Raw genomic sequence first — 27,599 nt, forward strand, 5'->3', positions numbered from 1 at the left:
TGTCCAAATACCATGCAAAACAGGAAATCCCATTATGGGTATTTATAGAGGCTTCAGAAAATGACCCTCTATTAATATCAAATTTATTATGGCTTGATCCTAAAGACCGCTTTAAAATTCATAATCCCATAACTAAACACTTCTTATCTCTCTGGGATAAATTAAAAACCAAATATCAGTTACAATCTCCACACAATCCTCTCCTTTCTTTTATCAGAAATCCGGCCTTTTATCCGGCATGGATCTACCCAAATTCTTTTAAAGCTTGGACAACATCAGGCATTCAGACACTAAATGACTTCATAGCATCTAAATCATTCCTTTCATTCCCATCGCTTAGAGAAAAATATGATCTACCAAACTCTGAGATATTTAGATATCTCCAAATCAAAAATTTCTATACACCATTCCTAAAGGGGGATACACCATTATCCCAATTATCCATTTTTGAATCAATCTGTACAAAAGATCCATTTGCTAAAGGTACAATTTCATCACTTTATAATCAATTATATGGAGTAGCAAATCTTAATAGACCCTCTTACGTTCAGAGGTGGGAGGAGGACCTGGGACGAACTTTAGAAGACACGGACTGGTCTAATATATGGCTCACATCTAAGTCATCTTCACCCAACATCTTTTCACTGGAGACAAATTATAAAGTCCTAACTCGCTGGTACCTTGTACCCGCTAGAGTGGCAAAATATTCACCTAATACCTCAACTCTTTGTTTTCGAGGATGCCCAGAAATAGGCACATATTTACACATATGGTGGACGTGCCCAGTAATCCAAACCTTCTGGAAGGAAGTCTTCGTGATTGCATCTAAAATATTTAAAAAAATAATACAACCAGATCCATATTTAACTTTACTTAATCTAAAACCGGAATGGTTAACACTCTCTCAATTCAAACTTATGATCCAACTAATAACGGCTGCAAAACAAACAGTGGCCAAGGCATGGAAATCTCCTACATTGGTACTAGCAGAAACAATTCACAGAATGAATAATACAATGTCCCATGCTAAGATGGTAGCCATCGATCAAAATCAAATTCCAAAATTTGAAAAACTTTGGCATCCTTGGATAAAACAACAGTTCCTGTCAAATTTCAATGACTCTGTCCTGTTGCCATGGTAACAGATTAAATGACTTACAGAGACACCCATTCTAAGGCTTCAAAGAGAACTAAAAAGAATAATAAACTGACGAGCGGGACAACCTTGTGGACCATACCTCTACCTTTCAACCCTTTTTCTTCTTTCTCTTTCCTTTTCTCCACCTTACGATTAAAGCTCATTATCAGAATTTATTTGACCTATATACACTCTACTTGTAAACAATATGTATAGTAGGTATAAATCATTTAAATACCTACAAAAGTAACTAAGGAAATGATATATATCTTTAATTTAGGTTTACGTGAACCCAATGTTTAATATTTGAAATTTCATGATATTTACCTATATAAACCCTACTGTAAAACAATGAGCTTACTTTATAGATCCTTGTAAACTTACTTTATGTATCTTTATGTATCTTTATAACATTGTATACTCAATAAACTTCTTTTGACAAGGAAATAAGTGGGCAGCTTGAACAATGAACCTTCAACCTAAGAGCCTGTGTTTAAAAGCCCAGTGGTAACATTCTGCAAAGAAAAAAAAAAAAAAGAGGATCTACTTAGCAGTATGTATCTCAATTCCAGCAATGTATATCCCAAACTACAAAGCAACCCGATACTTATCCTTCCTGGATAGTCCTGGATTAACTGCAGCTCTCTGCCCAGTAGTAAGTGGATGAGTGGAGGACACAGTCAGCAGCCAGAAGCCTGTACTTGTCTCTCTCCTGTCACTTCCCAGGTATCTCTCGGCGGCGTGTGTTGTGTGTCGTCACTCCCAGATGCTCCCCCGACCACTCCACGGCTCTCTCCGCTCTCTCAGCTGACCAAGAGGGAGAGTGGGTGTGTAAGAATGCACCGAGCGGAACGGATAGATCCAGGGGGAAAAAAAAAAAGCAAGGGAGAGCAAACTCCGTCCGCTGGCTCAACACTCCTCACTCCGCCCCCCGCACAACACAGCTCAGCTCAATCTCCACCGCGGCAGGTAGGCTTGTATCGCCCTTTAGGCATCTTTAGGCATCTGGCTCGTAAAGGGAGCGATTGGTAGATGAGGGAGAGGTGCTCACAGCGTTCGCCTTCTCACACCATACCGCTACTCAGCACACACCTGTGCATCCGGTCACGCCCCACGATCTAAAAATCTTAACCAAAATTTTGTCTAATAGGCTAGCTTCCTGCATAGATCTGTACATTCATAAGGACCAGGTGGGCTTTATCCCGGGGAGACAGGGACCTGACCAGATAAGGAGAGCAGTGGACATTATATCCATCCTTTACATAAATGTATGACTCAGAGGGTTGGCCGTGTCATTGCCAGCATCCCTTGTAATTTTTAGAACTAGATGTGTACCTCAAAATGGGATTTTAAGGGCAATGCAGAAATTGGCAGTGTTGAATTATAGTTAAAAAGAAGTTTATTGATACAAAAACGAATAGGATATACATGAACATACACATTGATCTAGTTAAGAATAATTATAAAAACATCAGATATATGGAAACATATGATGCATCCTACTGCTAGTTACAAGTACCACCCCCGATAGGTGTGATGGCGTCCTGATAGCAGATTTCCAACGCGTTTCAACTTATTGTAAGGATAAAGTCTTCCTCAGGGAGGGACTGCATCACATTCTAAAATTTTAAGTAACAGCATGATTATTGGTATATACTTAAATATTTGTTTGTTACCTATATCTACAGAAATCGCATTACAACAGAAAAGTATTATATGCGACTTACATTTGCGACTACAGAAATCGCATTACAACAGAAAAGTATTATATGCGACTTACATTTGCATTTAACTGTGAAAAATCGCTTTCCCAGTGCTGGCAGGGGTCCTAACACGTGATTGTCAATGCTGCTCAAATATCCTCTACGGGATGGCCTGGTATATTGTGAAGAAACCAGTATTTGGCAGTCGTGATAATTAAACAACTGAAAAACATGAAGGTATAAGGGAAATGCTAAGAAATTGAACATCAAAAAGATCAAAGAATGGAAATAATGGTGATTCGTAGGGGAAATAAGGTTCCCCAGGGCCATCATAGAGTAAAAGAGATCAAATACCTTAAATTGATTGTGTCAGGTGTATTGTTCCAAGTGGCAGGGAGCTCTGGTCCTGGAGTACCTCTCTGTAACAAAGCCAGTTGTGGAATGCTGCCTGTGGCCATCCCTGGCGTCCTAATATATGGGGTGTGGGCGTGGCTAAGTGATGGGCGTAGCCCTATTCTAGGTAGAGTCTCACATTCATTGGTGGTGCAGTGGAGGTGGTGCGACTTCAATTGGCTGCTGTCACTGTTTAGAGGAAGCACCTTTGTACTTTGTACAATGTATTGAGGGGAAGCGTCCAGAAGCTTCCCTGTTGTCTAGGTAGCAGACGCTTGGACCTCCTCAAAAAAAAAAAAAAAAAAAAAAAAAAAAAAATTCCTTTTCTCCTCCCCGTGACGTGAAGCCTATTGCTTACACGTAGCCCATGTAGTATGGGCTCGGGGTGAGGCGGGGAGAGAGGTGCGTCTGGTTGCCGGGGCAATGTGCATATGACGTTGGGGTCACATGGCCCCGACGTCAGTTCCTAAAAGAGGGAGGGGCGCCGTGTGACTCCACAGCGCTATTGAGCAGTCTTATCCATGTTAAACCGGGCATCGGGGCATAGTAGCCCCGCTGTCTGGAAAAAAAAAAAAAAAAAAAAAGTATCAGACTATGCACAGCGGTGTATGGGGTACTGTTCTATGCTGATGTCATAGATGTCACCAAGATATACAGTGACAAGTATGACAAAAAGTAGCAGGTCTATACTCCCTCATTAGAGATGGAAAAAGGAAGGAAGAAAAATTGTATAAAAGAATTGCAAAGAATTGTTTGAAATGGGGATAGTACTGATGAAATATGAAATATATATAATAAGAGAATGTGAAGGGAGATTTTTATTCTTAAATATGCCCAAACCTCTTTATGATGATTGTGCTGTCATTGAGCAAATGGCAGAACATCAAAATTAGGGCTTATAACCACCGACACAGTAGGAAATCCCGGGGCATCAAAATAAGATCTGACGCCTTCGGGGTATTCGGGCCATGATGTTGCGTCATGGCCCCCCCCTGTGCCGGGTAGGGATAGTGGGCAGAATGGCAACGGTATCATTGGCCCTTTGTTTCAGCACTGAGAGGCGGATTCATATGGCACAGTCGCATGAAAAAAATGCATCTGCAGAAATAACAGCAATTAACATAATACTGTATAAAAAATAGTTACACAAAAGAGATTACAGTAATTACAGTAAATAAGTTTAGTTAGAAAAACTCTCCTATATAGTTTCTGACTGGGTAGGGTGTAGAGTCTTAGCAGTTTAAGACATATGATCATCAATGGGGAGATAATGGGCCTATGGTGTTGTGGAGGGAGCCCTCTGTTTCTCCGCAAGGGGTACTGGAATAGAACTCCAGTTCTAGAAAAGCAGAGGTGCAAGAGAACAAAGAAGGTGAGATAAAAATTACGTTAATCCGTTTTCCCCGAGCTGAAGCCCTCCAAGAAGGGTCTGAAACTTTCGGTTTCATTTAGGCCTGGGGGGGTAGTGCCCCTAAGGTACCTTATCCAGCGCATTTCACGCTGGAGGAGGACCTTGTTCCAGTCTCCCCCCCTGAGTGGCAAATGAATCCTATCAAGGACTGTGAAGTTCACCGAGGGTAATCGGTAATTGTGATATCTGGCAACATGCCTTCCCAAAGGCAGATACAAGTTGCCGATTTGCATACTTTGCATATGTTTGTCGACACGTTTTCTAAATTCCTGTCTTGTTTTGCCCACGTAGAAGGCACCACACTGGCACTGCATGAGGTATACCACACCCTGCGTCTTGCAATTGGCAAAATGACGCAGGGAAAAACTTTCCCCATTAGGCAGTGCCAGTGTGGTCCTCCTACCGATGACTGGACATTGGGCACAGGAACCACATGGGTATGTACCCCATGTTTTACAGGGATCCTTTCTTGCCGTGCCCTTGTATTCACTTTGGATGAGTGCATTTCCTATTGAGCCAGGTTTTCTATAGGTGATTTGGGGTTTAGGACCAATTAGTCCTTTCAGGATTGGATCATCTGTAAGGATGGACCAATATCTGGAGATAATTTTATTAATTTTAAAATGCTCATTAGAAAATCTCACAATAATCCTTGTAGTGTTGTCTTCTTTGGTTGGTTTCTTTGAGAAGATTAAATCCCTTCTATTGGTTTGCTTAACTCGGTTGAACGCTTTTTTTAAAGAGGATTTGGAGTAGCCTCTGTTCATGAGCCTAATGGTAAGTTTGTCCGCTTCGTGTTGAAAGTCTTCGTTGTTACTGCAGTTTCTTTTAAGGCGGAGAAACTGGCTATAGGGAATGGATCTTTTCAGAGGTTCCGGGTGAAAGCTGTTTGCATGCAACAGGGTGTTGCCAGCAGTCTCCTTTCTGTAAAGTTTACTTGATAGTCCGCCCTCAGAGTTTTTAAAGATGGTAATGTCCAGGAAATTTACTTCATGGGTATCCGAGGTCATAGTGAAAAACAGGTTAAAAGCATTGTTGTTCATCAGCTTTAGACAGTCCCTCAATAATTCAGGGGGGCCGTCCCAGATGATGAAGAGATCGTCTATGTACCTCTGCCACATACATATGTGGCGAGTGTACACAGATGCTGCCTCCCCCTGTAGGAACTCCCTCTCCCACTCCCCCAGGTACAGGTTGGCATAGGAGGGTGCGCAGCACGTCCCCATAGCCACTCCCTGCACCTGGAGGTAGTGGGAGCCCTTGAAAAGGAAGGTGTTGTGTTGAGGATGTAGTCCAGCATAGTTAGAATGAATGCATTGAATTTCCAGTCTGTTGTTGCTCTTTGTTGTAGGACACGTTCAATTGCAGCTATGCCTAAGTGGTGTGGGATACTATTATACAGCGATTCCACATCCACTGTAACAAGTAGAGCTGAACTGGGAATGGATATTCCATCGAGGATTTGCAATAGATGTATGGTATCCCTTGTATACGATGGAAGTTCCATTACATGGGGTCTCAGGTATTGATCTATTATTTGGCTGATCCCCTCTGTGATGGAACCATTCCCGGAAATGATAGGTCTCCCTGGTGGGTCATTTAGTTTTTTATGCACTTTGGGTAGTGCATAAAAAGTGGGTTGACGTGGATGTCTAGTGCGTATAAAATCCCACGTGTCTTTATCTATTACCCCTTCATTGACAGATTCATCCACCAGGGAGAAGAATTCCTGGTTGAATTTGTCTACTGTGGAGGGAGAAATCTTTTTATAGCATTTGGTATCATTCAATATGTTAAAACACATTTTTTCGTATTTGGCATTGTCCATAAGGACGATGTTCCCTCCCTTGTCCGATGCTTTGATTGTAATTTCTGTGTTGTTTTTAAGGGAGTTTAATGCCTTTTGTTGTTCCCGATTTAGGTTGCTTTTTTTGTTGTATTTTTCCATCTTGTTGATTTCTTTAGTGATCTGTCCTACAAATAGAGCTATGGCTGGATTCTGATTCAGTGGTGGAAATCTGTGTGATTTCCTTTTGTATTTTTTGGTGGTTTGGACTCTGCTGGATTCCTCAAATTCTTCTTCACTGCTTTCACTGTCAAGATCCCTCTCACAAAAATCCTCTATTGGGCCACTTTCTTGCAGTAATAGATTAAGATCTCTGAGAGCTCTAAAGTCTGCTGCTTTGAGATTAGGTTCCACTTCAGGTGTAGCCGTGGTTTTTTTAGTCGCATATAAGCTTTTGAGTAGAAGTTTTCTGGCGAACAGATTTATATCTTTGATGGTTTCAAAGCTGTCTAAACTCCGATTCGGACAAAAGGAGAGACCTAGAGACAAAACTTCCTGTTCTATTGTTGTGAGTTTGTGAGATGAGAGATTTATGACATTTAGTTTTCCTTCACCGGTGGAGCTGTCATGGATATCATTGAAAGTTGTGTTGGTGGGGTTGGAGGAGGTTGGGATTGTATGTTGCTCTTGTCTAAAAAAGTGTCTATATGGGTCTGCTGAGTTTTCGGAATCGCACCCTGTTCTTTGTAACTTTTTCCGGTATTCTGAGAGGATGAGCCTTTTGGGTTGCCCGGTATTGTCCCCCTAGTTCTACCCATGCCCCCTTCTCTTCCACCTCGTGTGCTTTCATTTGACTGGACGTCTGTGGTTCTTCTCTTGTGTGTTTGTTGAATCTCTCCCTCCATATCTGTTTGTTTGGGAAAGGGACCCTTTCTTTTGCCTCGAAATTTGCCCGCCTGGGATGAGGCTGAGGAGGAGGAGTTATTGGAAGGTGTATCCGAAAGATAGTCATTGGTCTGGTTTATATTATTCTGTTTGGGAAATCTGGAACTTTTTCTTATCTGTGAATTGGTATTCCACTTATATGCCCTGCCTTCGCCAAAAGCGTTTTTATCCCTCCAGTATTTTTTCTCCTTTTTTATGAGAATATTTTTGCTGAAGGTTTCTAGGTGTTCCTTCAGTTTTTTCTCATATACTGTGTATTGTTCGTGTTTTTTGAGGGCGGAAAGTCGGGTATAAAGTGTTTGGATTTCCATGTCCATACCTCTCAATTGCTGCTGGTATTCGTTTTGCAGCAATAGCATGAGGTGTTTGGAACATTCATTTAGTTTTGTTTTCCCAATTTGTTTTCAGTTCTTTGGTAATGTTATCCAGGGTGGGGAATATTTGTATTCGTAGACCTATAGGGTTTATGCCCTCCCTGATGTAGCGTCCTAAAGATTCTATATGCCAGTGTAGGGCAGATTTTTTCTCTAGTATTTTGGTTAAGCATGAAAAAAGTGAAGATAGGTCTGAGGTGACCTGTTCTTTGTCTTGATAGTCTTTTTGGATATTAGCCATAAGTTCCTCCCATTCTCCCCCCAATAGGTCCCCCATTGTATGTCGTTACTGCCTAGTGGAAATACACTCAACCCAAAAGCAGAAAAAAGAAAAAGAAAGATAAATGGTCATCGGGGGTTCTCCAATGACTGAGTTGGGCTGCTCCACTCCTAAAACAGGAAAATCCCTTATTATATAATAGGATGGGTGGAGCCTCGTATTAATTAGATTAAATATTTATTTTTGGTTCAAGGAGAGTCCACAACCAACTGTCTGAGTCAACGATAGATGAGGTGTGGGTGTATTTTCCACCCTAATAAATTGTTTACATAAATGTATGACTCAGAGGGTTGGCCGTGTCATTGCCAGCATCCCTTGTAATTTTTAGAACTAGATGTGTACCTCAAAATGGGATTTTAAGGGCAATGCAGAAATTGGCAGTGTTGAATTATAGTTAAAAAGAAGTTTATTGATACAAAAACGAATAGGATATACATGAACATACACATTGATCTAGTTAAGAATAATTATAAAAACATCAGATATATGGAAACATATGATGCATCCTACTGCTAGTTACAAGTACCACCCCCGATAGGTGTGATGGCGTCCTGATAGCAGATTTCCAACGCGTTTCAACTTATTGTAAGGATAAAGTCTTCCTCAGGGAGGGACTGCATCACATTATTTGCATTTAACTGTGAAAAATCGCTTTCCCAGTGCTGGCAGGGGTCCTAACGTGATTGTCAATGCTGCTCAAATATCCTCTACGGGATGGCCTGGTATATTGTGAAGAAACCAGTATTTGGCAGTCGTGATAATTAAACAACTTAAATTGATTGTGTCAGGTGTATTGTTCCAAGTGGCAGGGAGCTCTGGTCCTGGAGTACCTCTCTGTAACAAAGCCAGTTGTGGAATGTAAGTCGCATATAATACTTTTCTGTTGTAATGCGATTTCTGTAGATATAGGTAACAAACAAATATTTAAGTATATACCAATAATCATGCTGTTACTTAAAATTTTAGAATGTGATGCAGTCCCTCCCTGAGGAAGACTTTATCCTTACAATAAGTTGAAACGCGTTGGAAATCTGCTATCAGGACGCCATCACACCTATCGGGGGTGGTACTTGTAACTAGCAGTAGGATGCATCATATGTTTCCATATATCTGATGTTTTTATAATTATTCTTAACTAGATCAATGTGTATGTTCATGTATATCCTATTCGTTTTTGTATCAATAAACTTCTTTTTAACTATAATTCAACACTGCCAATTTCTGCATTGCCCTTTATATCCATCCTTAACTCTCATTGGGATGGAGGCTCCCGGCAGGAAGGATTCTTGCTTTCGATAGACCTCCAAAAAGCTTTTGATACAGTAACATGGCCATACTTATTCAGTGTGTTGGAGAGATGGGGCTTTGGTCCACACTTTCTAGGTATCCTACAAGCCTTGTACTCTACCCCATCTGCGCAGGTTAGACTCCAGGGCTGCTACTCTGAACCTCTCACTATAGAAAAAGGCACTAGGCAAGGTTGCCCACTTTCCCCCTTTCTTTTCGCTATAGCAATCGAGACCTTGGCCATTGCGATCAGATCCCATCTGGACATTATAGGGGGTGTTGTGCGGTAAACAAGAACTCAAGTGCGCTCTATTTGCTGATGACTTGCTCTTATTTGTAACATCTCCCCTGATCTCAACCCCCAACATTCTCTCCCTGCTTGACAAATTCGGTGAAATCTCAGGCCTTCGCGTAAATGTCTCCAAATCACTAGCGCTAAACATCACAGTTCCCCCTAACCTACTAGGTAACCTACAAAACCATTTCCCTTTCTCATTGAGCTCAACGTCCATTCCTTATTTAGGGGTTAATCTCTCCTTCCGTATTGATTCCTTATACTCCTCCAACTATCCGCCCATCTTTCATAAAATGTCTTTAGACCTTACCAACTGGGCTAAGCATAATTTATCCTGGCTAGGTCGTATTAATGCAATCAAAATGACCCTCCTCCCTCGACTACTCTATTTTTTCAGGTCCTTACCTATCCCAATCCGAAAATCACAATTACAGGCTTTACAATCCAAAATTCTACAATGTATTTGGGGATCCAAGGGAAGATGATGTTCGAAGCACATCCTATTTAGACTTTAATCACAAGGGGGTTTAGCCTTACCTAACATTTGGTGGTACTACCAAGCCGCTCAGCTGGCCCAGATCTCCACTGTATACTCTCGGGGGCCCCAAACCTGATTGGGTCTCAATGGAACGCCAAGCAGTCCCTCTCCATACCATTGACTTCTTACTATGGTCTCCTGCTAAGCTTAGACCCCCCATATTATCTCCCACCCTTTCCCACTCCCTAGCTCTGTGCGACCAATTACATAAAAACCCATTCCTGATCTCCACTCTTCGACCACTAACACACATCTTCCATAATCCTGACATTCCACCGGGAATGAACATCTTAGCATTTAGCTGGTGGCTTAATAAAGGACTACTTAGAATTGGAAATTATTTCACATCTACAGGCCCCATATCTATAGCATACTGCACAAGTAAACTTGAGATGCCTCCCTCTGAGCGCTACAGATACACACAATTATTACACTTCCTCCATTCCATTTGGCCTAATTTACCAGATCCTCCTCGGGTCACAAGCTATGAATCATGGTGTTCGGACGCCACGGATCGGAGGGGCGGGATCTCAATCATTTATTCCTCTTTTGCCTCAAGTGGGGATCAAGACAAGTGGTTTTCCTGCTTTCAACGCTCGTTTAAAGGTATACTGAATATTTCTCTAGTTGAAGCCAGCCTTAAGATAATAACACGATGGTACAGAGTTCCCTCCCTTCTTGCAAAGATTTACCCGGATGCCTCCCCGCTGTGCTTCCGAAACTGTAATCATATTGGAACAATGTACCACATTTGGTGGTCTTGTTCTCGTATAAGGAGTCTGTGGAACAAAGTATTCTCTCTGATACGCAAAGTAACATTCGTTAAGGTCCCCCAGACACCGGACATAGCACTCCTCAACATTAAAGTGAGCAGGGTTGATAAATTTACGCAAAAACTGATTTTTTTTTCATCCTTTTGGGCACCAAAATTACAATAGCTGCCCGTTGGAAAAAAACTACCGTTCCTCTCACAGCGGTGAAGCATAAAATATCCTGCATCATGGCACAAGAGAAAATAGTCAGCATCATACAAGATAAAACCAGGTCATTTGAACTCACCTGGGAACCCTGGGCCAATTACTGCAATGTCCTCCTTTACCCAGGTGCTATCTCCCCTGCTAGATGGAGCGTTGAGTGACCCTTCTGGAACTTCCCTTTTCACAATTTTTCCCTTCTCTCTTCTTTTCTCCTACTCTTCTATCCTCTGTTTTCAAACCTCTCTTCTCACTGATTCATAGCGAATGTTCTATGATCTAGCCAAACCTGAATTTTTATATCCATTTATAATTGTTAACATAGCAGCTTCTTAGAGGTGGCTTTGGTCTGATACCTGGTGAGCCGGGGAGGAGGGTGACCCCTCACCCACAGCTTGATCCCTTTAGGGGTGTGTGGGGGTGCTTCCTCCTGTTCGTCTCTCCATTAGCTTATCGATAATATGACCAGATGCTCCTTTACCCATCAACAAGTGTATAATACCGCTCTAGACTCTTGAAAGGATGGACTTGGTTTGCTGATCTAAATCTCCTTTATTTTTTTTCGATTGTATAACCCATTCAGGTTCTTGAGACATGCTTCATATTATCTTAATGTTTCTTGGCCCTTGCTGGCCATGTTGTGATGTTACTTTACATCTTGTATACTAAACGTTTTCCCCCAAATTTTCTTGTATGGAATGTATTATGCTTATGTACCTACAAAACTAATAAAATTATTGAAAGGAAAAAAAAAAAAAAAAAAATTGCTACATAAGTCGCATAACCTTCAAACTGCATAGAATAAAAAAGGGGTAAGTCCAACAGTGAGTCCAACAGTGCACATGAATAGAAAAAAATAAAAAAATAAAAAGTTGCAGTGAAGTGCTGTGCTCTAAGTGACAATCAATGAAAATAAGTCTTTCAGTGCATAGGTGATGTGAATCCTCTTCAGTGTATAAACACCTCAGGTATGCAGTGGCCACCTTACCTTACCACTGTACGGTAACAGTGTGTTGTAACAAATGGTGGTGGGTCAGTAAATCCTCCAATGGCTCGCATCCGATGTTCCTCTTGTGTGGTAGTGGCCAGGAGAAGCGGATTGGATTGGCTTACACGGGCACCGGAAGCGACGTCAGGCCACGAGCTCGCTGCTCATTTCCATCTAATTTTTTACCCGTTTCATTATGCGTGTACTTTTAAACCTGCAAACTCAAATATCTGTGATTACATACTTCACAATTTGGGTCCCCCCCCTCTCCTTTTTACTCTATGTTCACAGACCTGGTAGGCTGTCCACTGTCACTGAGGCATATAGAGATAACCTATCATTATATATGAAGACTATACACCAGGCTACTAAGGCATATTAGAATATCTAGTTCATTGACGCTTGGCCACTACCACACAAGAGGAACATCGGATGCGAGCCATTGGAGGATTTATTGACCACCATTTGTTACAACACACTGTTACCTTTCAGTGGTAAGGTAAGGTAGCCACTGCACACCTGAGGTGTTTATACACTGAAGAGGATTCACATCACCTATGCACTGAAAGACTGCATTTTCACTAATTGTCACTTCACTGCATCTTTTTATTTTATTTTTTAATTTTTTTCTATTCATGTGCACTGTTGGACTCTACCTCATATTTTGTCAGCATTAGCACCTTTTTATTCTATGCAATTTAAAGTTTATGCGATTATGTAGCAATTTTATGTGTGTCTATGCAATTTTGCACATGCAATGATTTAATAAACTTGGAAACCCTTTGGTTGGCTGCCAATCGGTACGAAAATTTATTGTAGATATGTCGTACTTTGGCATGATGTCGGTTGTATTTGGTGATGATGCGTGTTGATGAAGATGATTTGTCTCGCCTGGGCTTATACAGTAACACATGTCTGTTCTGGTTTTTCACTCTATTAAAAGGCTTTTTTCAGGCATGTTCTGCTATAGCTTCTAGCTAGAAGGTGTTCATGCAGCATGTTCACCTCATTTTTGGAATCTGTATCCTGTGTGCAATTGCTCTTCAATCCTAGAAATTGACTATAGGGAATACTTTTGATCAATTTTTCTGGATATGAACTGCTGGCGTGTAGCAAGCTGTTTCCCGCTGAGGGTTTTCTATATAAATCCTAAAGATATGTATATATAAATATATGTAAATGCTGTACGCTAGAAAGGTATCAAATATATCCTTGTGACTTCAAGAAAATTCACTCACCTCAATGTATCTCACCACTGTGTGAGGGGCTACATTCTGCTCCAACCACCACAGCTAGGAGAAACATAGACGTGGGGAGGTTCCAGAAACATAGACAGCCAAAGCCCCAAGAGGAGTACATGGATGGCCAGTGACGATCTATGCAAGAAAACAAAAACAAAGATAATACTTATATTGAAGCTTAATGCAGAGCAGAGACACGGATTGTCCCACCTTCAGCCAGAAAGTTACCTAATGCTGCCGTCCATATTCCTCATGAGCTCCCAGGTTACCTGAGAAGGTCTGGATCATGTGGGATTTAAATATCCCTCCCCGTGGGGCCAAAATGCAGCGCGTGACATCACGCCACACTGACACCCCGCGGACGCAAAAGAGAGGTCCCTGTACTATGGACTGAGAACCGGAGACTGGAAGTTGGAAACAGCTGTGACCTCCGGTGATCAGCAGAACACTGCTGTGACCAGCAGTGAAGACAGTACCAGACCAAAAGAGTGGATTGCAGTCTGGGAAGATGGTATGGGGTGGGCTGATTACTATGCCATAGGGGAACAGGATACCTCAAGGCGGGCGTGCAGCGGGGCAGCGCTACCCCAAAGGGGGCAAATTGCTAACTCTACTGCACACCCTTGGGCGTCCGTATGGGGATCTATTGGCGAGGGACCAGAAGGACCACAGGTGGGACAGGTGCAAGAAAAAAAATAAAAAAAACCCTACAACAACAAACCCACCTAGCCAACTAAAGAGCCACGGTGAGCATGAATGTGGCCATGAATGTGCATCACAATGATCATTTCCAAAATCTAAAGATTAATTGCATTTGTGTAATAAAATGAATTGAACACATATGAGGTATTATGTATAACTTGGCATACATTTCTTTCCTTGTATTTGAAAATTATATAGCTGGCAACATCAAACAGGACAACCCGTCAAGTATAGATCAATATGTACAAACAAAGAGTCACAATTATACCAAAGAGTGAATGAGTAGCAGAAAATAAGAGGATAGTTGGATAATATGGCCAAAGCAAAAACAAAACAATAGCCAGCAACTCCAAACGAGTCCATCAATCCAAATCACCAATACACAGATGTGAGCACATCAGAGGAAAAGACATTGGCCACAGGAAGGGCTTATAACTAATCCCCTCGTTAAGGACTGGGAACCGAGTCACCTGTAACAAGTAAATCCATCTCGTCTCTAACTGGAGCAGCTTGTTATCAATGTCCCCCCCGCATTCATGTTGGGGAAGATGTTCAAGGCTGAAAAAGCCAATGGCCTTGAGATCAAATTTATGATACAATCCTACATGACGGCTTATTGGTGTTTCCATCTTGTGTTTGGAAATCAGATACATGGTCTCTGATTCTCCAGAATAGTGGGCGTTTTGTCTTCCCCACATAAAACGCTCCACAACAGCATTTCATTAAATATACAGAGCAAACTGATTGGCAATTAGTTCTGTGTTTGGGGGTCCAGATTTTATTAGGGAGCGTGATACTTTTTCCCTCTAAAATAAAAGGGCAAAAACTGCACTGGCCACAAGGGTAGGTGCCCGGTGATTTTGTTTTAGTGGTGGCCAGGCTGCTATGATGACTAGTTACCAAGGTATCTCTTAGTGATCGAGATCGTTTGTAGGTGATTTCCGGGTAAGATTTAATAAACTTGGAAACCCTTTGGTTGGCTGCCAATAGGTACCAAAATTTATTGTAGATATGTCGTACTTTGGCATGTTGTCGGTTGTATTTGGTGATGATGCGTGTTGATGAAGATGATTTGTCTCGCCTGGGCTTATACAGTAACACATGTCTGTTCTGGTTTTTCACTCTATTAAAAGGCTTTTTTCAGGCATGTTCTGCTATAGCCGCTAGCTAGGTGTTCACGCAGCATGTTCACCTCATTTTGGAAATCTGTATCCTGTGTGCAATTGCGCTTCAATTCTAGAAATTGACTATAGGGAATACTTTTGATCAATTTTTCTGGATATGAACTGCTGGCGTGCAGCAAGCGGTTTCCCGCTGAGGGTTTTCTATACAAAGTGGAACAAAGCGTTCCTGTTTCATTAATAAAAATTTCTACATCCAAAAAGGTAATCCTTGATTGATCAAAGGTATGTGTGAACTTTAGATTATATGTGTTCACCTGTAAGCCATCCAGAAACTTTAATAGATCCTTGATCCTGCCCACACCATAAAAACATCATCTATGTATCGATGCCATGATACTATCTGACCAATGTCCTCCGATTTGGATTCATCAGAGAAAAGATCTTGTTTCCACCCCCCCAGGTACAGGTTCGCGTAGGATGGGGCGCACTTGGCCCCCATGGCCACGCCCTGCACCTGGAGGTAGTGGGAACCCTTGAATACAAAGATGTTATGTGTTAGTATGAAATCTAATATTTCAATGACAAAATCGTTATACTTCCATGAATCAGTGTCACGCTCATTCAAGAACTCCCGTACAACACCCACCCCTCTGGCATGTGGTATGGAGTTGTAAAGAGCCTCTATGTCTATCGCGACCAGTCAGGATCCTTGGGGCAATTGTAGCCCATCCAACGTTTTTCTTCCTGGTGAAACATGTTGAAATTTCTGGATGTGGCTATATTTGTATGTGACTACAATACTCTCATTTGTCAGTGATAGGCAATATGTGTATACCTATGACTGACTGTTAACTGTACTCTCGATTTTTAAAGTGGTTTTTCCAATAAACATTTGTACAATTTTATACTATAAATTGTGTCTTTCTCCATATAACGAACCTTTAAAGTCCCATGTTCTCCACTCTTTTTGTCCTATCAACTTTTAGGGATGTTGGTACCATATTTTTTTGTGATTATTTGGGGCTGACCTCTACCCTATTTACTTGATACTTTATTCAGGGGAGGAAAACACACCCAATGCTTTTCTGGGGTTTGAGTTCAGCAACCAAAATATACTTTTTGTGATATATAATTTTTTTCTGAACATAACAATTATAGAAATCTCTTCCAATATAAACCTTTTTTCTTTACATGTATATGAATTGTAATATTTTTCTTTCCTGACTTTCTGTAACTGGTAACGTTGGCTGTGACGCTGGTCTGGTTTGGTCCTGGTGTGCATATATTCGAAGACCACCTCCCTTATCCATTCTTGGGATCTCCTTTGGGGTGAGTGCTTTGAAAAATGATGGATTACTGTGGCCATGCATGGGATGGGTGTGTTCCTCGGCGTAGGGGCACCTACAATCATGCCCCTTCGGCTAATAATCTGGATCTGGTAGAATCCGATACCTCATCCATGTCCTCAGCATGTCCCGATTGCTACACAGTTCAATGACTCCAATGGCGCTTCAAGGAAAAGAAAAAAAGATAGTGAAACAAGTTCACAGGGATGTCCCAAGTTGACACATGCCCATAAGAAGGATAAAAGAACACGGTCGCAACGGTCACAGGGCCGTACAACTCCCAGCACTCCAGTGACTGGCAATGTACTGAATCACTCACTCATGACATTGGCTACACCTGTAGCGAATCTCAATCTGGTTTCAATTCTTGGAACAACGTATACCCACGTCTGCCCTCCCCACGGACTCTCTGATAGCACCTATATTTAACTCCAACACCATGGACTCAAAGCGTACCTCACTAACTGCACCTACTCCCATGCGAGCAATGAGTCAGCCTTTAAAATAGTATGTCCCGGTTCCACTTTCGGTGAGAACCGGGATAAATTTGATATTATTAATCTCTCTTACCCTTTATCAGAAGAGGAGTCCAGGTTGTTGGAATTAGGTCTCACTTTTTGCCCAGATGAGGAAGCAGACTAGTTTGAGCTGATCAAGGATCTGCACCTCTTTGCCAGACGACTCATGTATAAAGTACTGTATGACAAGGACTCAAATAACATTGAAGAATTGGGTTCACAAAACACCAATTTGGAGGGTGTAACTTTTGAAGATCTACGAGCCTTACAGGATCTCATGGACCTGTGGGATGAGAGCAATCCGGAGGAGGAGGGTGGGGCTCTTCACCCATCCGAAACACCTATCGTCCAATCGCAGGATCGGGCAGGATCGGGCACTTCCCCCTTATCCTTCGCTGACTCTCCCCCCAGGTGTTACTTTTGGTACACCGAAGTCATACAAACCCAAATCAAAGTCATTCCCTGTGCTGCAAGGCAACTCCAATATATGGGCCTTTGTGATCCAGGTCACCAAAGAGATAGAATCCACCAATTGGCAAACTGGAACTCCGTCTAACCTGCCTAAGCACCTGAAAAAGGCACTGCGGAACCTAAGCTCTAACAAAAATATTGTAGTGAAGCCATCTGACAAAAGGTGGAAACCTTGTTATAATGGACGTAGAACAATATGAGAAAATGTGTTTCGATATCATCCTTAATACCAGTTGGTATAGACCAGTCCCGAGATGTTAATTATTATATGAGATTATACAAAGATATTCTAGCCAAAGCACATCTTAGGGGAATCAGATTCAAACACACTCAAATTTCTGGATACTACTAATTTTACCACTCCTACGTTTTACACGCTACCCAAAGTGCACAAAAACTTACAGAGCCCCCCCAGGCCGACCAATAATTTCGGGCTGTGGATCTCTGACTGAGAGGGCAAGCCAACTGGTTGACGAATATTTATACCCTCATGTGAAGGGGCTATTTTCATTTGTCAAGGACACTATTGAGTTATTAAAAAACGTTGGATGGGCTACAATTGCCCCAAGGATCCTGGCTGGTTGCGATCGACATAGAGGTTCTTTACAACTCCATACCACATGCCAGAGGGGTGGGTGTTGTACATCAGTTCTTGAATGAGCGTGACACTGATTCATGGAAGTATAACGATTTTGTCATTAAAATGTTAGATTTAATACTAACACATAACATCTTTGTATTCAAGGGTTCCCACTACTTCCAGGTGCAGGGCGTGGCCATGGGGGCCAAGTGCGCTCCATCCTACGCGAACCTGTACCTGGGGGGGTGGGAACAAGTTTTTTTCTCTGATGAATCCAAATCGGAGGACATTGGTCAGATAAGTATCATGGCATCGATACATAGATGATGTTTTTATGGTGTGGGCAGGATCAAGAGAAAATCTATTAAAGTTTCTGCATGGCTTACAGGTGAACACATATAATCTAAAGTTCACACGTACCTTTGATCAAGGATTACCTTTTTGGATGTAGAAATTTTTATTAACTAAACAGGAACGATTTGTTCCACTTTATATAGAAAACCCTCAGCGGGAAACAGCTTGCTACACGCCAGCAGTCCATATCCAGAAAAATTGATCAAAAGTATTTCCTATAGTCAATTTCTAGGATTGAAGCGCGATTGCACACAGGATACAGATTTCCAAAATTAGGTGAACATGCTGCGTGAACACCTTCTAGCTAGAGGCTATAGCAGAACATGCCTGAAAAAGCCTTTTAATAGAGTGAAAAACCAGAACAGACATGTCAATTGGAAGCAGGGAGGAATGGGATTATTGCGGTGCCATGGACAAATTGGAACAAAGGTTTTATTAAAATAGTATTTTTATTAATATCAATAGACTAAAAAGTATATATAATTCATACATATACATAATACATAGAAAAAATCAAAAAAGAGAAAACATTGTGCAATATCAAGTAATGACCGTCACCACAGAATGTTGAAAGGTGATCGCTGGTCAATTCATCCCAACTAGTTTCGCAATACATTGGCTTCATCAGGGGAATAAACAAAACAAGAAAATGAGATAAAAACACTAAAGAAGGGAAATGAAAAAGAAATATATTAATTATTGAATCCAAGTGTTGCAGCATAATTAAAGTGAGCAGTCATGTCACAGAGCAATCACAATTTTCTCCAATCAGGACCACCAGCTCAACAGCCCCCATACCCAGGACATACCATGCAAGACTACCAGGATGCAAAGTGGACACCAACCAGCTACTGAAAACAGTGGTAGCACTCAACCCTGTAATTGGCTACAGGGGACCCAATAAGGCACCAAAAAAGATTAGAGATTCGTATGTAAGTATTAAATTATTAGTTAATAATGGGGGCTATGCCTCAATTACATACCCTAGTTGAAGACAGAAAAGATACACACACTAGTGTGCTGGAAAAATCGCGACACAGAGCTTGAATGTAGAAATCAAGGGGTATATATATGGCCAAGAAAGCTAGAAATAATAAGATGCAAAATGATGGTATTATTAGAGTATCCTTGGTGTATTAAATGCAGAGCATATTATGAGCAAACGCCCATTATAAAGAATGAACTATTTGGATGTATATAGGCGCTTACCGTAAAGGTGCAAACATCAGTGATAATAGAGGGTGTATACTAAGGTCCCGCCGTAATAGAGACTCAGCACGGGATCCTACCCAAGATATCCTCCAAATTGCATCAATAGGCTTGATGATCTATATATAAATTCAATACATATAAATATAGTGTCAGCATGGGAACTTCCAAGCATTGTATGATTGAACAGCAGGAAAGGGAACAAAGGCTCCCAAATAGAATGAAAAAAGAAAGGATAGTCAGTGATTTTACCTTGGTCAGCTATAGCCAGGCCACAACGCTAATCCAGCAGCAAGTGAGTAAGATAATGAAGGAAAGTGGTAGCCTTTTAAGTCCCCCACCCGATCGGCATTAATTAACCAATCGGGAGCAGACAAAGAGCAGTCGGGGCGCATGCGCAGTAGCCAGAGTCAACGGCCTACAATACCCAGAACGCCATGCGCCAGCCATATCACATGGTAAGGTTACCAGTGATACGGTCTGGATAGATGTAATACAGGCATCAAATCCAACAGAGGAGGGGGGAAAGGATAGAACGAAACCATCCCACCCATCCAATGGGAGGGGGAGAGGAGGCAAAACAATTGACATACGGATATTCTGCGAAGGCCCCGGCCGAGGGGGCGGGCTAACTCAAAAGTCAGCCCTTGGGTGTCCATGCAGCCAAAGGTTGTAGTGGAACACATTCCCAGATAACATGGGACACAGACACTAATGACATCTGGGCCAGCTAGGCAGACCAGGAGTAGGAGCCGGGATCGCCAAGGGAAGGGGGGTACAGATGGAGACAAGCAATCCAGTGGACATATGAGTGCATGACCATCTGAAGGTGACCACTTAGACATGACACCCACGATAATTAAAGGATGAGAATTGGATTCAAAAAATATAAAAAGCTATTTTACAGTAGTGTTTTGACAATAGACATGTTGTACTGAAATTCACAAAGTTATACATAAATAACAGTCATCATAGCAAGATATGATTAAAGTCACCAGTGAAAAATGCAAAATATCAAAATATCAATTCATCCAAAAAAGGAGGTAAAAATAATTTAACAGAGACAATTCATCTTGACGTATAAATTAAGTCCCTACTAAGAGAGACAATGTAGCAGTGGGTAAAGGATGGAGGCAGGGAATGAGGACAAGAATGGAAGCAAAGCTCTGAGGGCCTGAATGATCAAAAACAGTCAAGCAATAAGGAGACATAGGACGGATAGACCAGTTGGACGAACCGGAATTGGAAAGTGGGTGGAAGTAAGCAGATATCCAATTCTAGAGAAAAGATTTAAAACTGATATATTCATTTAAGCCCAGAAATTTCAAAGCGTCCAACGAGTGTATCCATCTGGTTTCCATTTGAAGCAACGTATTATCAATGTTGCCACCTCGAGCATCTGGGGGAACTTGTTCAAGAGCCGCAAATCGAACGACATCAGGATCATACTTGTGTTCTATAGCAATATGTCTATGCAAAGCAGTAGTAGTTAGAGGTTTGTAAAGGGGTGCAATGTGGTCCTTGATGCGTTTAAGGAACGGACGCTTAGTCTTCCCCACATAAAAACAGCCGCATCGACATGAGGCTATATATACTATTCCAATTGTTTTGCAAGTGACTATGTTTCAGACGATAGGTCCTGCCATTAGGGAGAACAATATCCCTAGAGTTGAGAATGAAAGAACAAAAGTCGCATGCACCGCATGGGAAGGTACCCATGTTGGAATAATCCATGGGACCTCGAATCATGTGGTGACTGTGAACTAAAAGATCCCTCATAGAGGGAGCACGTCTATATGTTATTTCAGAGTATGGTTTCAGAAATGTTTTAATAGTATTATTGGCCATCAAAAGTGGCCAATAGTTCTGGAAAATGCTTCTCATTTGGCTATGTTGTTTAGAAAACTGAGTGATGATCCCGACAGATGGATTGGATTTCCCAGATTTGGTGGAATTAATGAGATCATGTCTGTTTCGTTTAATAACTCTGTTGAAGGACCTCTAACAGGGAGCGACTATATCCCCGCTGGAGGAGTCTATCATACAGGTCATTAGCTGCAAGATAGAAATCAGAATTCCGAAGGTCATGCACTCATATGTCCACTGGATTGCTTGTCTCCATCTGTACCCTCCTTCCCTTGGCGATCCCGGCTCCTACTCCTGGTCTGCCTAGCTGGCCCAGATGTCATTAGTGTCTGCGCCCTATGTTATCTGGGAATGTGTTCCACTACAACCTTTGGCTGCATGGACACCCAAGGGCTGACTTTTGAGTTAGCCCGCCCCCTCGGCCGGGGCCTTCGCAGAATATCCATATGTCAATTGTTTTGCCTCCTCTCCCCCTCCCATTGGACGGGTGGGATGGCTTCATTCTATCCTTTCCCCCCTCCTCTGTTGGATTCGATGCCTGTATTACATCTATCCAGACCGTATCACTGGTAACCTTACCATGTGATATGGCTGGCGCACGGCATTCTGGGTATTGTAGGTCGTTGACTCTGGCTACTGCGCATGCGCCCCGACCACTCTTTGTCCGCTCCCGATTGGTTAATTAATGCCGATCGGGTGGGGGACTTAAAAGGCTGCCACTTTCCTTCTTTATCTTACTCACTTGCTGCTGGATTACCGTTGTGGCCTGGCTATATCTGACCAAGGTAAAATCACTGACTATGCTTTCTTTTTTCGTTCTATTTGAGAGCCTTTGTTCCCTTTCCTGCTGTTCAATCATACAATGCTTGGAAGTTCCCATGCTGACACTATATTTATATGTATTGAATTTATATATAGATCATCAAGCCTATTGATGCAATTTGGAGGATATCTTGGTTAGGATCCCGTGCTGAGTCTACTACGGCGGGACCTTATGCACCCTCTATTATCACTGATGTTTGCACCTTTAAGGTAAGCGCCTATATACATCCAAATAATTCATTCTTTATAATGGGCGTTTGCTCATAATATGCTCTGCATTTAATACACCAAGGATACTCTAATAATACCATCATTTTGCATCTTATTATTTCTAGCTTTCTAGGCCATATATATATACCCCTTGATTTCTACATTCAAGCTCTGTGTCGCGATTTTTCCAGCACACTAGTGTGTGTATCTTTTCTGTCTTCAACTAGGGTATATAATTGAGGCATAGCCCCCATCATTAACTAATGAATAATTTAATACTTACATACGAATCCTTAATCTTTTTAGGCACCTTATTGGGTCCCCTGTAGCCAATTACAGGGTTGAGTGCTACCACTGTTTTCAGTAGCTGGTTGGTGTCCACTTTGCATCCTGGTAGTCTTGCATGGTATGTCCTGGGTATGGGGCCTGTTGGGCTGGTGGTCCAGATTGGACAAAATTGTGACTGCTCTGTGACATGACTGCTCACTTTAATTATGCTGCAACACTTGGATTCAATAATATATTTCTTTTTCATTTCCCTTCTTTAGTGTTTTTATCTCATTTTCTTGTTTTGTTTATTCCCCTGATGAAGCCAATGTATTGGCGAAACTAGTTGGGATGAATTGACCAGCGATCACCTTTCAACATTCTGTGGCGACGGTCATTACTTGATATTGCACAATGTTTTCTCTTTTTTGATTTTTTCTATGTATTATATATATGTATGAATTATATATACTTTTTAGTCTATTGATATTAATAAAAATACTATTTTAATAAAACCTTTGTTCCAATTTGTCCATGGCACCGCAATAATCCCATTCCTCCCTGCTTCCAATTGACCATTTCTCAGGGATGAGGTGCCGTATCTATTAGGACATTCCTCCTATCACCTATTTAGAACAGACATGTGTTACTGTATAAGCCCAGGCAAGACAAATCATCTTCATCAACACGCATCATCACCAAATACAACCGACAACATGGCAAAGTATGACATATCTACAATAAATTTTGGTACCTATTGGCAGCCAACCAAAGGGTTTCCAAGTTTATTAAATCTTACCTGGAAATCACCTACAAACGATCTCGATGACTAAGAGATACCTTGGTAACTAGTCATCATAGCAGCCTGGCCACCACTAAAACAAAATCACCGGACACCTACCCTTGTGGCAAGTGCAATTTTTGCCCTTTTATTATAGAGGGAAAAAGTATCACGCTCCCTAATATTAACATCTGGACCCCCAAACACAGAACTAATTGCCAATCAGTTGGTTCTGTATATTTAATGAAATGCTGCTGCGGAGCGTTTTATGTGGGAAGGCAAAACAACCACTATTCTGCAGAATCAGAGACCATGTATCTCTGATTTCCAAACACAAGATGGAAACACCAATAAGCCGTCATGTAGGGTTGTATCATAAATTTGATCTCAAGGCCATTGGCTTTTTCAGCCCTCAACATCTTCCCCAACATGAACGTGGGGGGACATTGATAACAAGCTGCTCCAGTTAGAGACGGGATGGATTTACTTTTTACAGGCGGCTCGGTTCCCAGGCCCTAACAAGGGGATTAGTTATAAGCCTTCCTGTGACCAGTGTCTTTTCCTCTGATGTGCTCACATCTGTGTATTGGTGACTTGGATTGATGGACTTGTTTGAAGTTGCTGGCTATTGTTTTGTTTTTGTTTTTGCTTTGGCCATATTATCCAACTATCCTCTTATTTTCTGCTACTCATTCACTCTTTGGTATAATTGTGACTCTTTATATGTACATATTGATCTATACTTGACAGGTTGTCCCGTTTGATGTTGCCAGCTATATAATTTTCAAATACAAGGAAAGAAATGTATGCTAAGTTATACATAATACCTCATATGTGTTCAATTCATTTTATTACACAAATGCAATTCATCTTTAGGCTTTGGAAACTTGATCATTGTGATGCATATGCATGGCCACATTCATGCTCACCGTGGCTCTTTAGTTGGCTAGGTGGGTTGTTTGTTTTAGGTTTCTTTTTTTTTTTTGCACCTGTCCCACCTGCGGTCCTTCTGGTCCCTCGCCAATATATCCCCGTACAGACGCCCAAGGGTGTGCAGCAGAGTTAGCAATTTGCCCCCTTTGGGGTTGTGCTGCCTCGCTGCACGCCTGCCTTGAGGTATCCTGTCCCCCTATGGCGTTCCGGTCACATAGTGATCAGCCCACCCCATACCATCTTCCCAGACTGCAATCCACTCTTTTGGTCTGGTACTGTCTTCACTGCTGGTCACAGCAGTGTTCTGCTGATCACCGGAGGTCACAGCTGTTTCCAACTTCTGGTTTCTGGCTCTCAGTCCATAGTACAGGGACCTCCCTTTTGCCTCCGTGGGGCGTCAGTGTGGTGTGACATCACGTGCTGCATTTTGGCACCACGGGGAGGGATATTTAAATCCCACATGATCCAGACCTGCTCAGGTAACCTGGGAGCTCATGAGGAATACGGACGGCGGCATTAGGTAACTTTCTGGCTGAAGGTGGGACAATCAGTGTCTCTGCTCTGCATTAAGCTTCAATATAAGTACTATCTTTGTTTTCTTGCATAGATCGTTACTGGCCATCCATGTGCTCCTCTTGAGGCTTTGGCTGTCTGTTTCTGGCACCTCCCCTTTTCTATGTTTCTCCTAGCTGTGGTGGTTGGAGCAGGATGTAGCCCCTCACACAGTGGTGAGATACATTGAGGGGAGTGAATTTTCTTGAAGTCACAAGGATATATTTGATACCTTTCTAGCGTACAGTATTTACATATATTTATATATACATATCTTTAGGATTTATTTGATAGGTGTGTCAGTTCCGTGTTTGTGATCAATATATATCCACGCCTCCTTTGTGCCTTTCGGTCCGCATGAGCTCTCAATAGAAAAATCTTTACATAATAGGATTATGGTGAGTACAGTTCATTTATCATTTTGTGTTATGGACTTATGCTCTCTTTATCCTTAATTTACATAATGTTCTCCACTACATATGATATATATTGCAGGTATGGTCATACCTCTATATGACCTATTCAATTATATAAAACATACATCCCTCCCTACGGGAGATCTGGCAGTTTTCTGGACCGGTCTGGATGCAGGCCTTGTGGGCCCCCTTGGACACTTTACCAGTTGCGCTCTTTCCGGAACCCAGTTGTGAGGTATGGAGTTTGCGTAGTTGGGGTGTCTGAGGGTTGGGGGGGTGCGTTTTTTTTTCTTTTTTCTCTTGGGGTGGTGTTAGTTTCGTGAAGTATGGTGGAGCCATGTTTGTGCAAACTATATAATCATGTTAACTTTTTGTGAAGTGTGATATACTAATTTTCTGTCTTTTTTGTTTTTCTTTTTTATTTACACATCTAAGGTTGAACATACCATGTGTTTCTATATTTACGAACGAAATATCCTCGCCCTTTTCCTGATGAAGTCTTCCCGGCAAAACATGTTGAAATTCCTGGGCATGGCAATATTTGGATGTGACTACAGTACTCTCATTTGTCAGTGATATGCAATATGTGTATACCTATGACTTAACTGTACTCTCGATTTTTAAAGTGGTTTTTCCAATAAACATTTGTACAATTTTATACTATAAATTGTGTCTTTCTCCATATAACGTACCTTTAAAGTCCCATATTCTCCACTCTTTTTGTCCTATCAACTTTTAGGGATGTTGGTACCATATTTTTTTGTGATTATTTGGGGCTGACCTCTACCCTATTTACTTGATACTATCGAACAACTTCTAAATCCAGGGGCATGGGGAAAGCGTCTGCAGTGGTGATGTAATTCAGCTTCCTGTAGTCCACACAGAACCTGGTTGCCTGATCCTTTTTGGGGACCAGGACTACTGGGGATGCCCAGGCAGTGTGGGACTTCTGAAACACTCCAGCTGCAGCATTTCCTCAACCTCCCTTTTAATCTCAGCCAGGACCTCCAGAGATATGCAATAGGCAGACTCTTTAGTGGCCTGAAAGAGGCAGTGCCTCAGGAATGCATTGCGGCCTGTCCCTGTCCTGATTTGGTCTCTTGCTAGCTCTGTAAGAGAAGGTGTGAGAGCTGGTGGATATTTACCTCCATACGGCAGGTCTGAGCTTATCCCCACAGCGGTCTTCTCAACCCTCGTGGCAACTGATTGCTTGATTGGTGATCCACATCCACCCTGTGTGCAGCTTGCAAGATACTTTTATGCAAGTGTATCTGAATAAAGTGTTACTTGCTTTTACTATCACACTGACCCAGGTGCCCTCTTTCTGCGTTTTTTGTTTATTGGGAGGATGTGCTCCTTCGTCCACCTGGTGGACAGCAAGGTGTGTCCTCCCAGGTTATCCAGTAAACCTGCTACCATATACTACCAGCACTCTCCCCAGCCCAGGTACCTAAATGGGGGTAAGGTTGGAGTTGATCAGGAGGTCTGAGTCTACCTCCCTGGTGTCAGCTAGCAGGTCTAGAAGTGAATCAGCCTCCTCAGACTCCAGCCTGCTGCAGACCGGCATGACATAGGCCATGTGCTCATAATGGACTATGAACATGTTCACACGAAAGGCCTTCTGCCATCTACTTCCTTCTCCCAACCTGACCAAGTACGTGACATCATTCAGGCACTGGGTGATCGTGTAGGGGTCTTCCCATGCTGCTTTGTGTTTCTGCAAAGGGGAAGCAGAACATACACCTGCTGACCAACGTTGTATGTCCGCTCCCTGGCATTACGGTCACACCAATGATTCTGCCTGGTCTGGGCCTGTGCAATGTTTTTCCGTACCATTTCCACCAACGTCTTCATTTTGTCTCTGAATTTTAGGATGTAATCCACCACAGAGACTTTCGGGTCTCCAATTTTGCCCTCCCAGGTCTTGCGGATTAGGTCCAAGGGCCTTCTTACCCTCCATCCGTACAATGGCGAAAAGCTTGTGGACTCCTGGGGCAGCTCTCTGTAAGCAAACAGCAAATGAGGCAGACATTGTTCCCAGTCCCAGTCCAGCAGATGAGGCAGACATTGTTCCCAGTCCTTTTCTTGGGATTCC

The 27,599-nt window shown here is 42.1% G+C and overlaps 1 protein-coding gene and 1 long non-coding RNA gene across 2 annotated transcripts in view; both read right to left on the minus strand.

The window, feature by feature from the left end:
• Positions 1 to 27,599, minus strand: part of NAGLU (N-acetyl-alpha-glucosaminidase) — a 361,395-nt gene that overhangs the window by 183,470 nt on the left and 150,326 nt on the right. The gene's annotated exons all lie outside the window — the stretch shown is intronic.
• On the minus strand, positions 1,455 to 5,096 carry LOC141114536 (uncharacterized). The gene is made up of 3 exons (XR_012236923.1): positions 3,196 to 5,096; positions 2,919 to 3,063; positions 1,455 to 2,757 (listed from the first exon to the last, which is right to left on the minus strand). It is a non-coding gene; the product is annotated as an uncharacterized lncRNA (long non-coding RNA).

The sequence above is a fragment of the Aquarana catesbeiana genome, linkage group LG12, assembly GCF_042186555.1.
Source record: "Aquarana catesbeiana isolate 2022-GZ linkage group LG12, ASM4218655v1, whole genome shotgun sequence".
Taxonomy (NCBI): domain Eukaryota; kingdom Metazoa; phylum Chordata; class Amphibia; order Anura; family Ranidae; genus Aquarana; species Aquarana catesbeiana.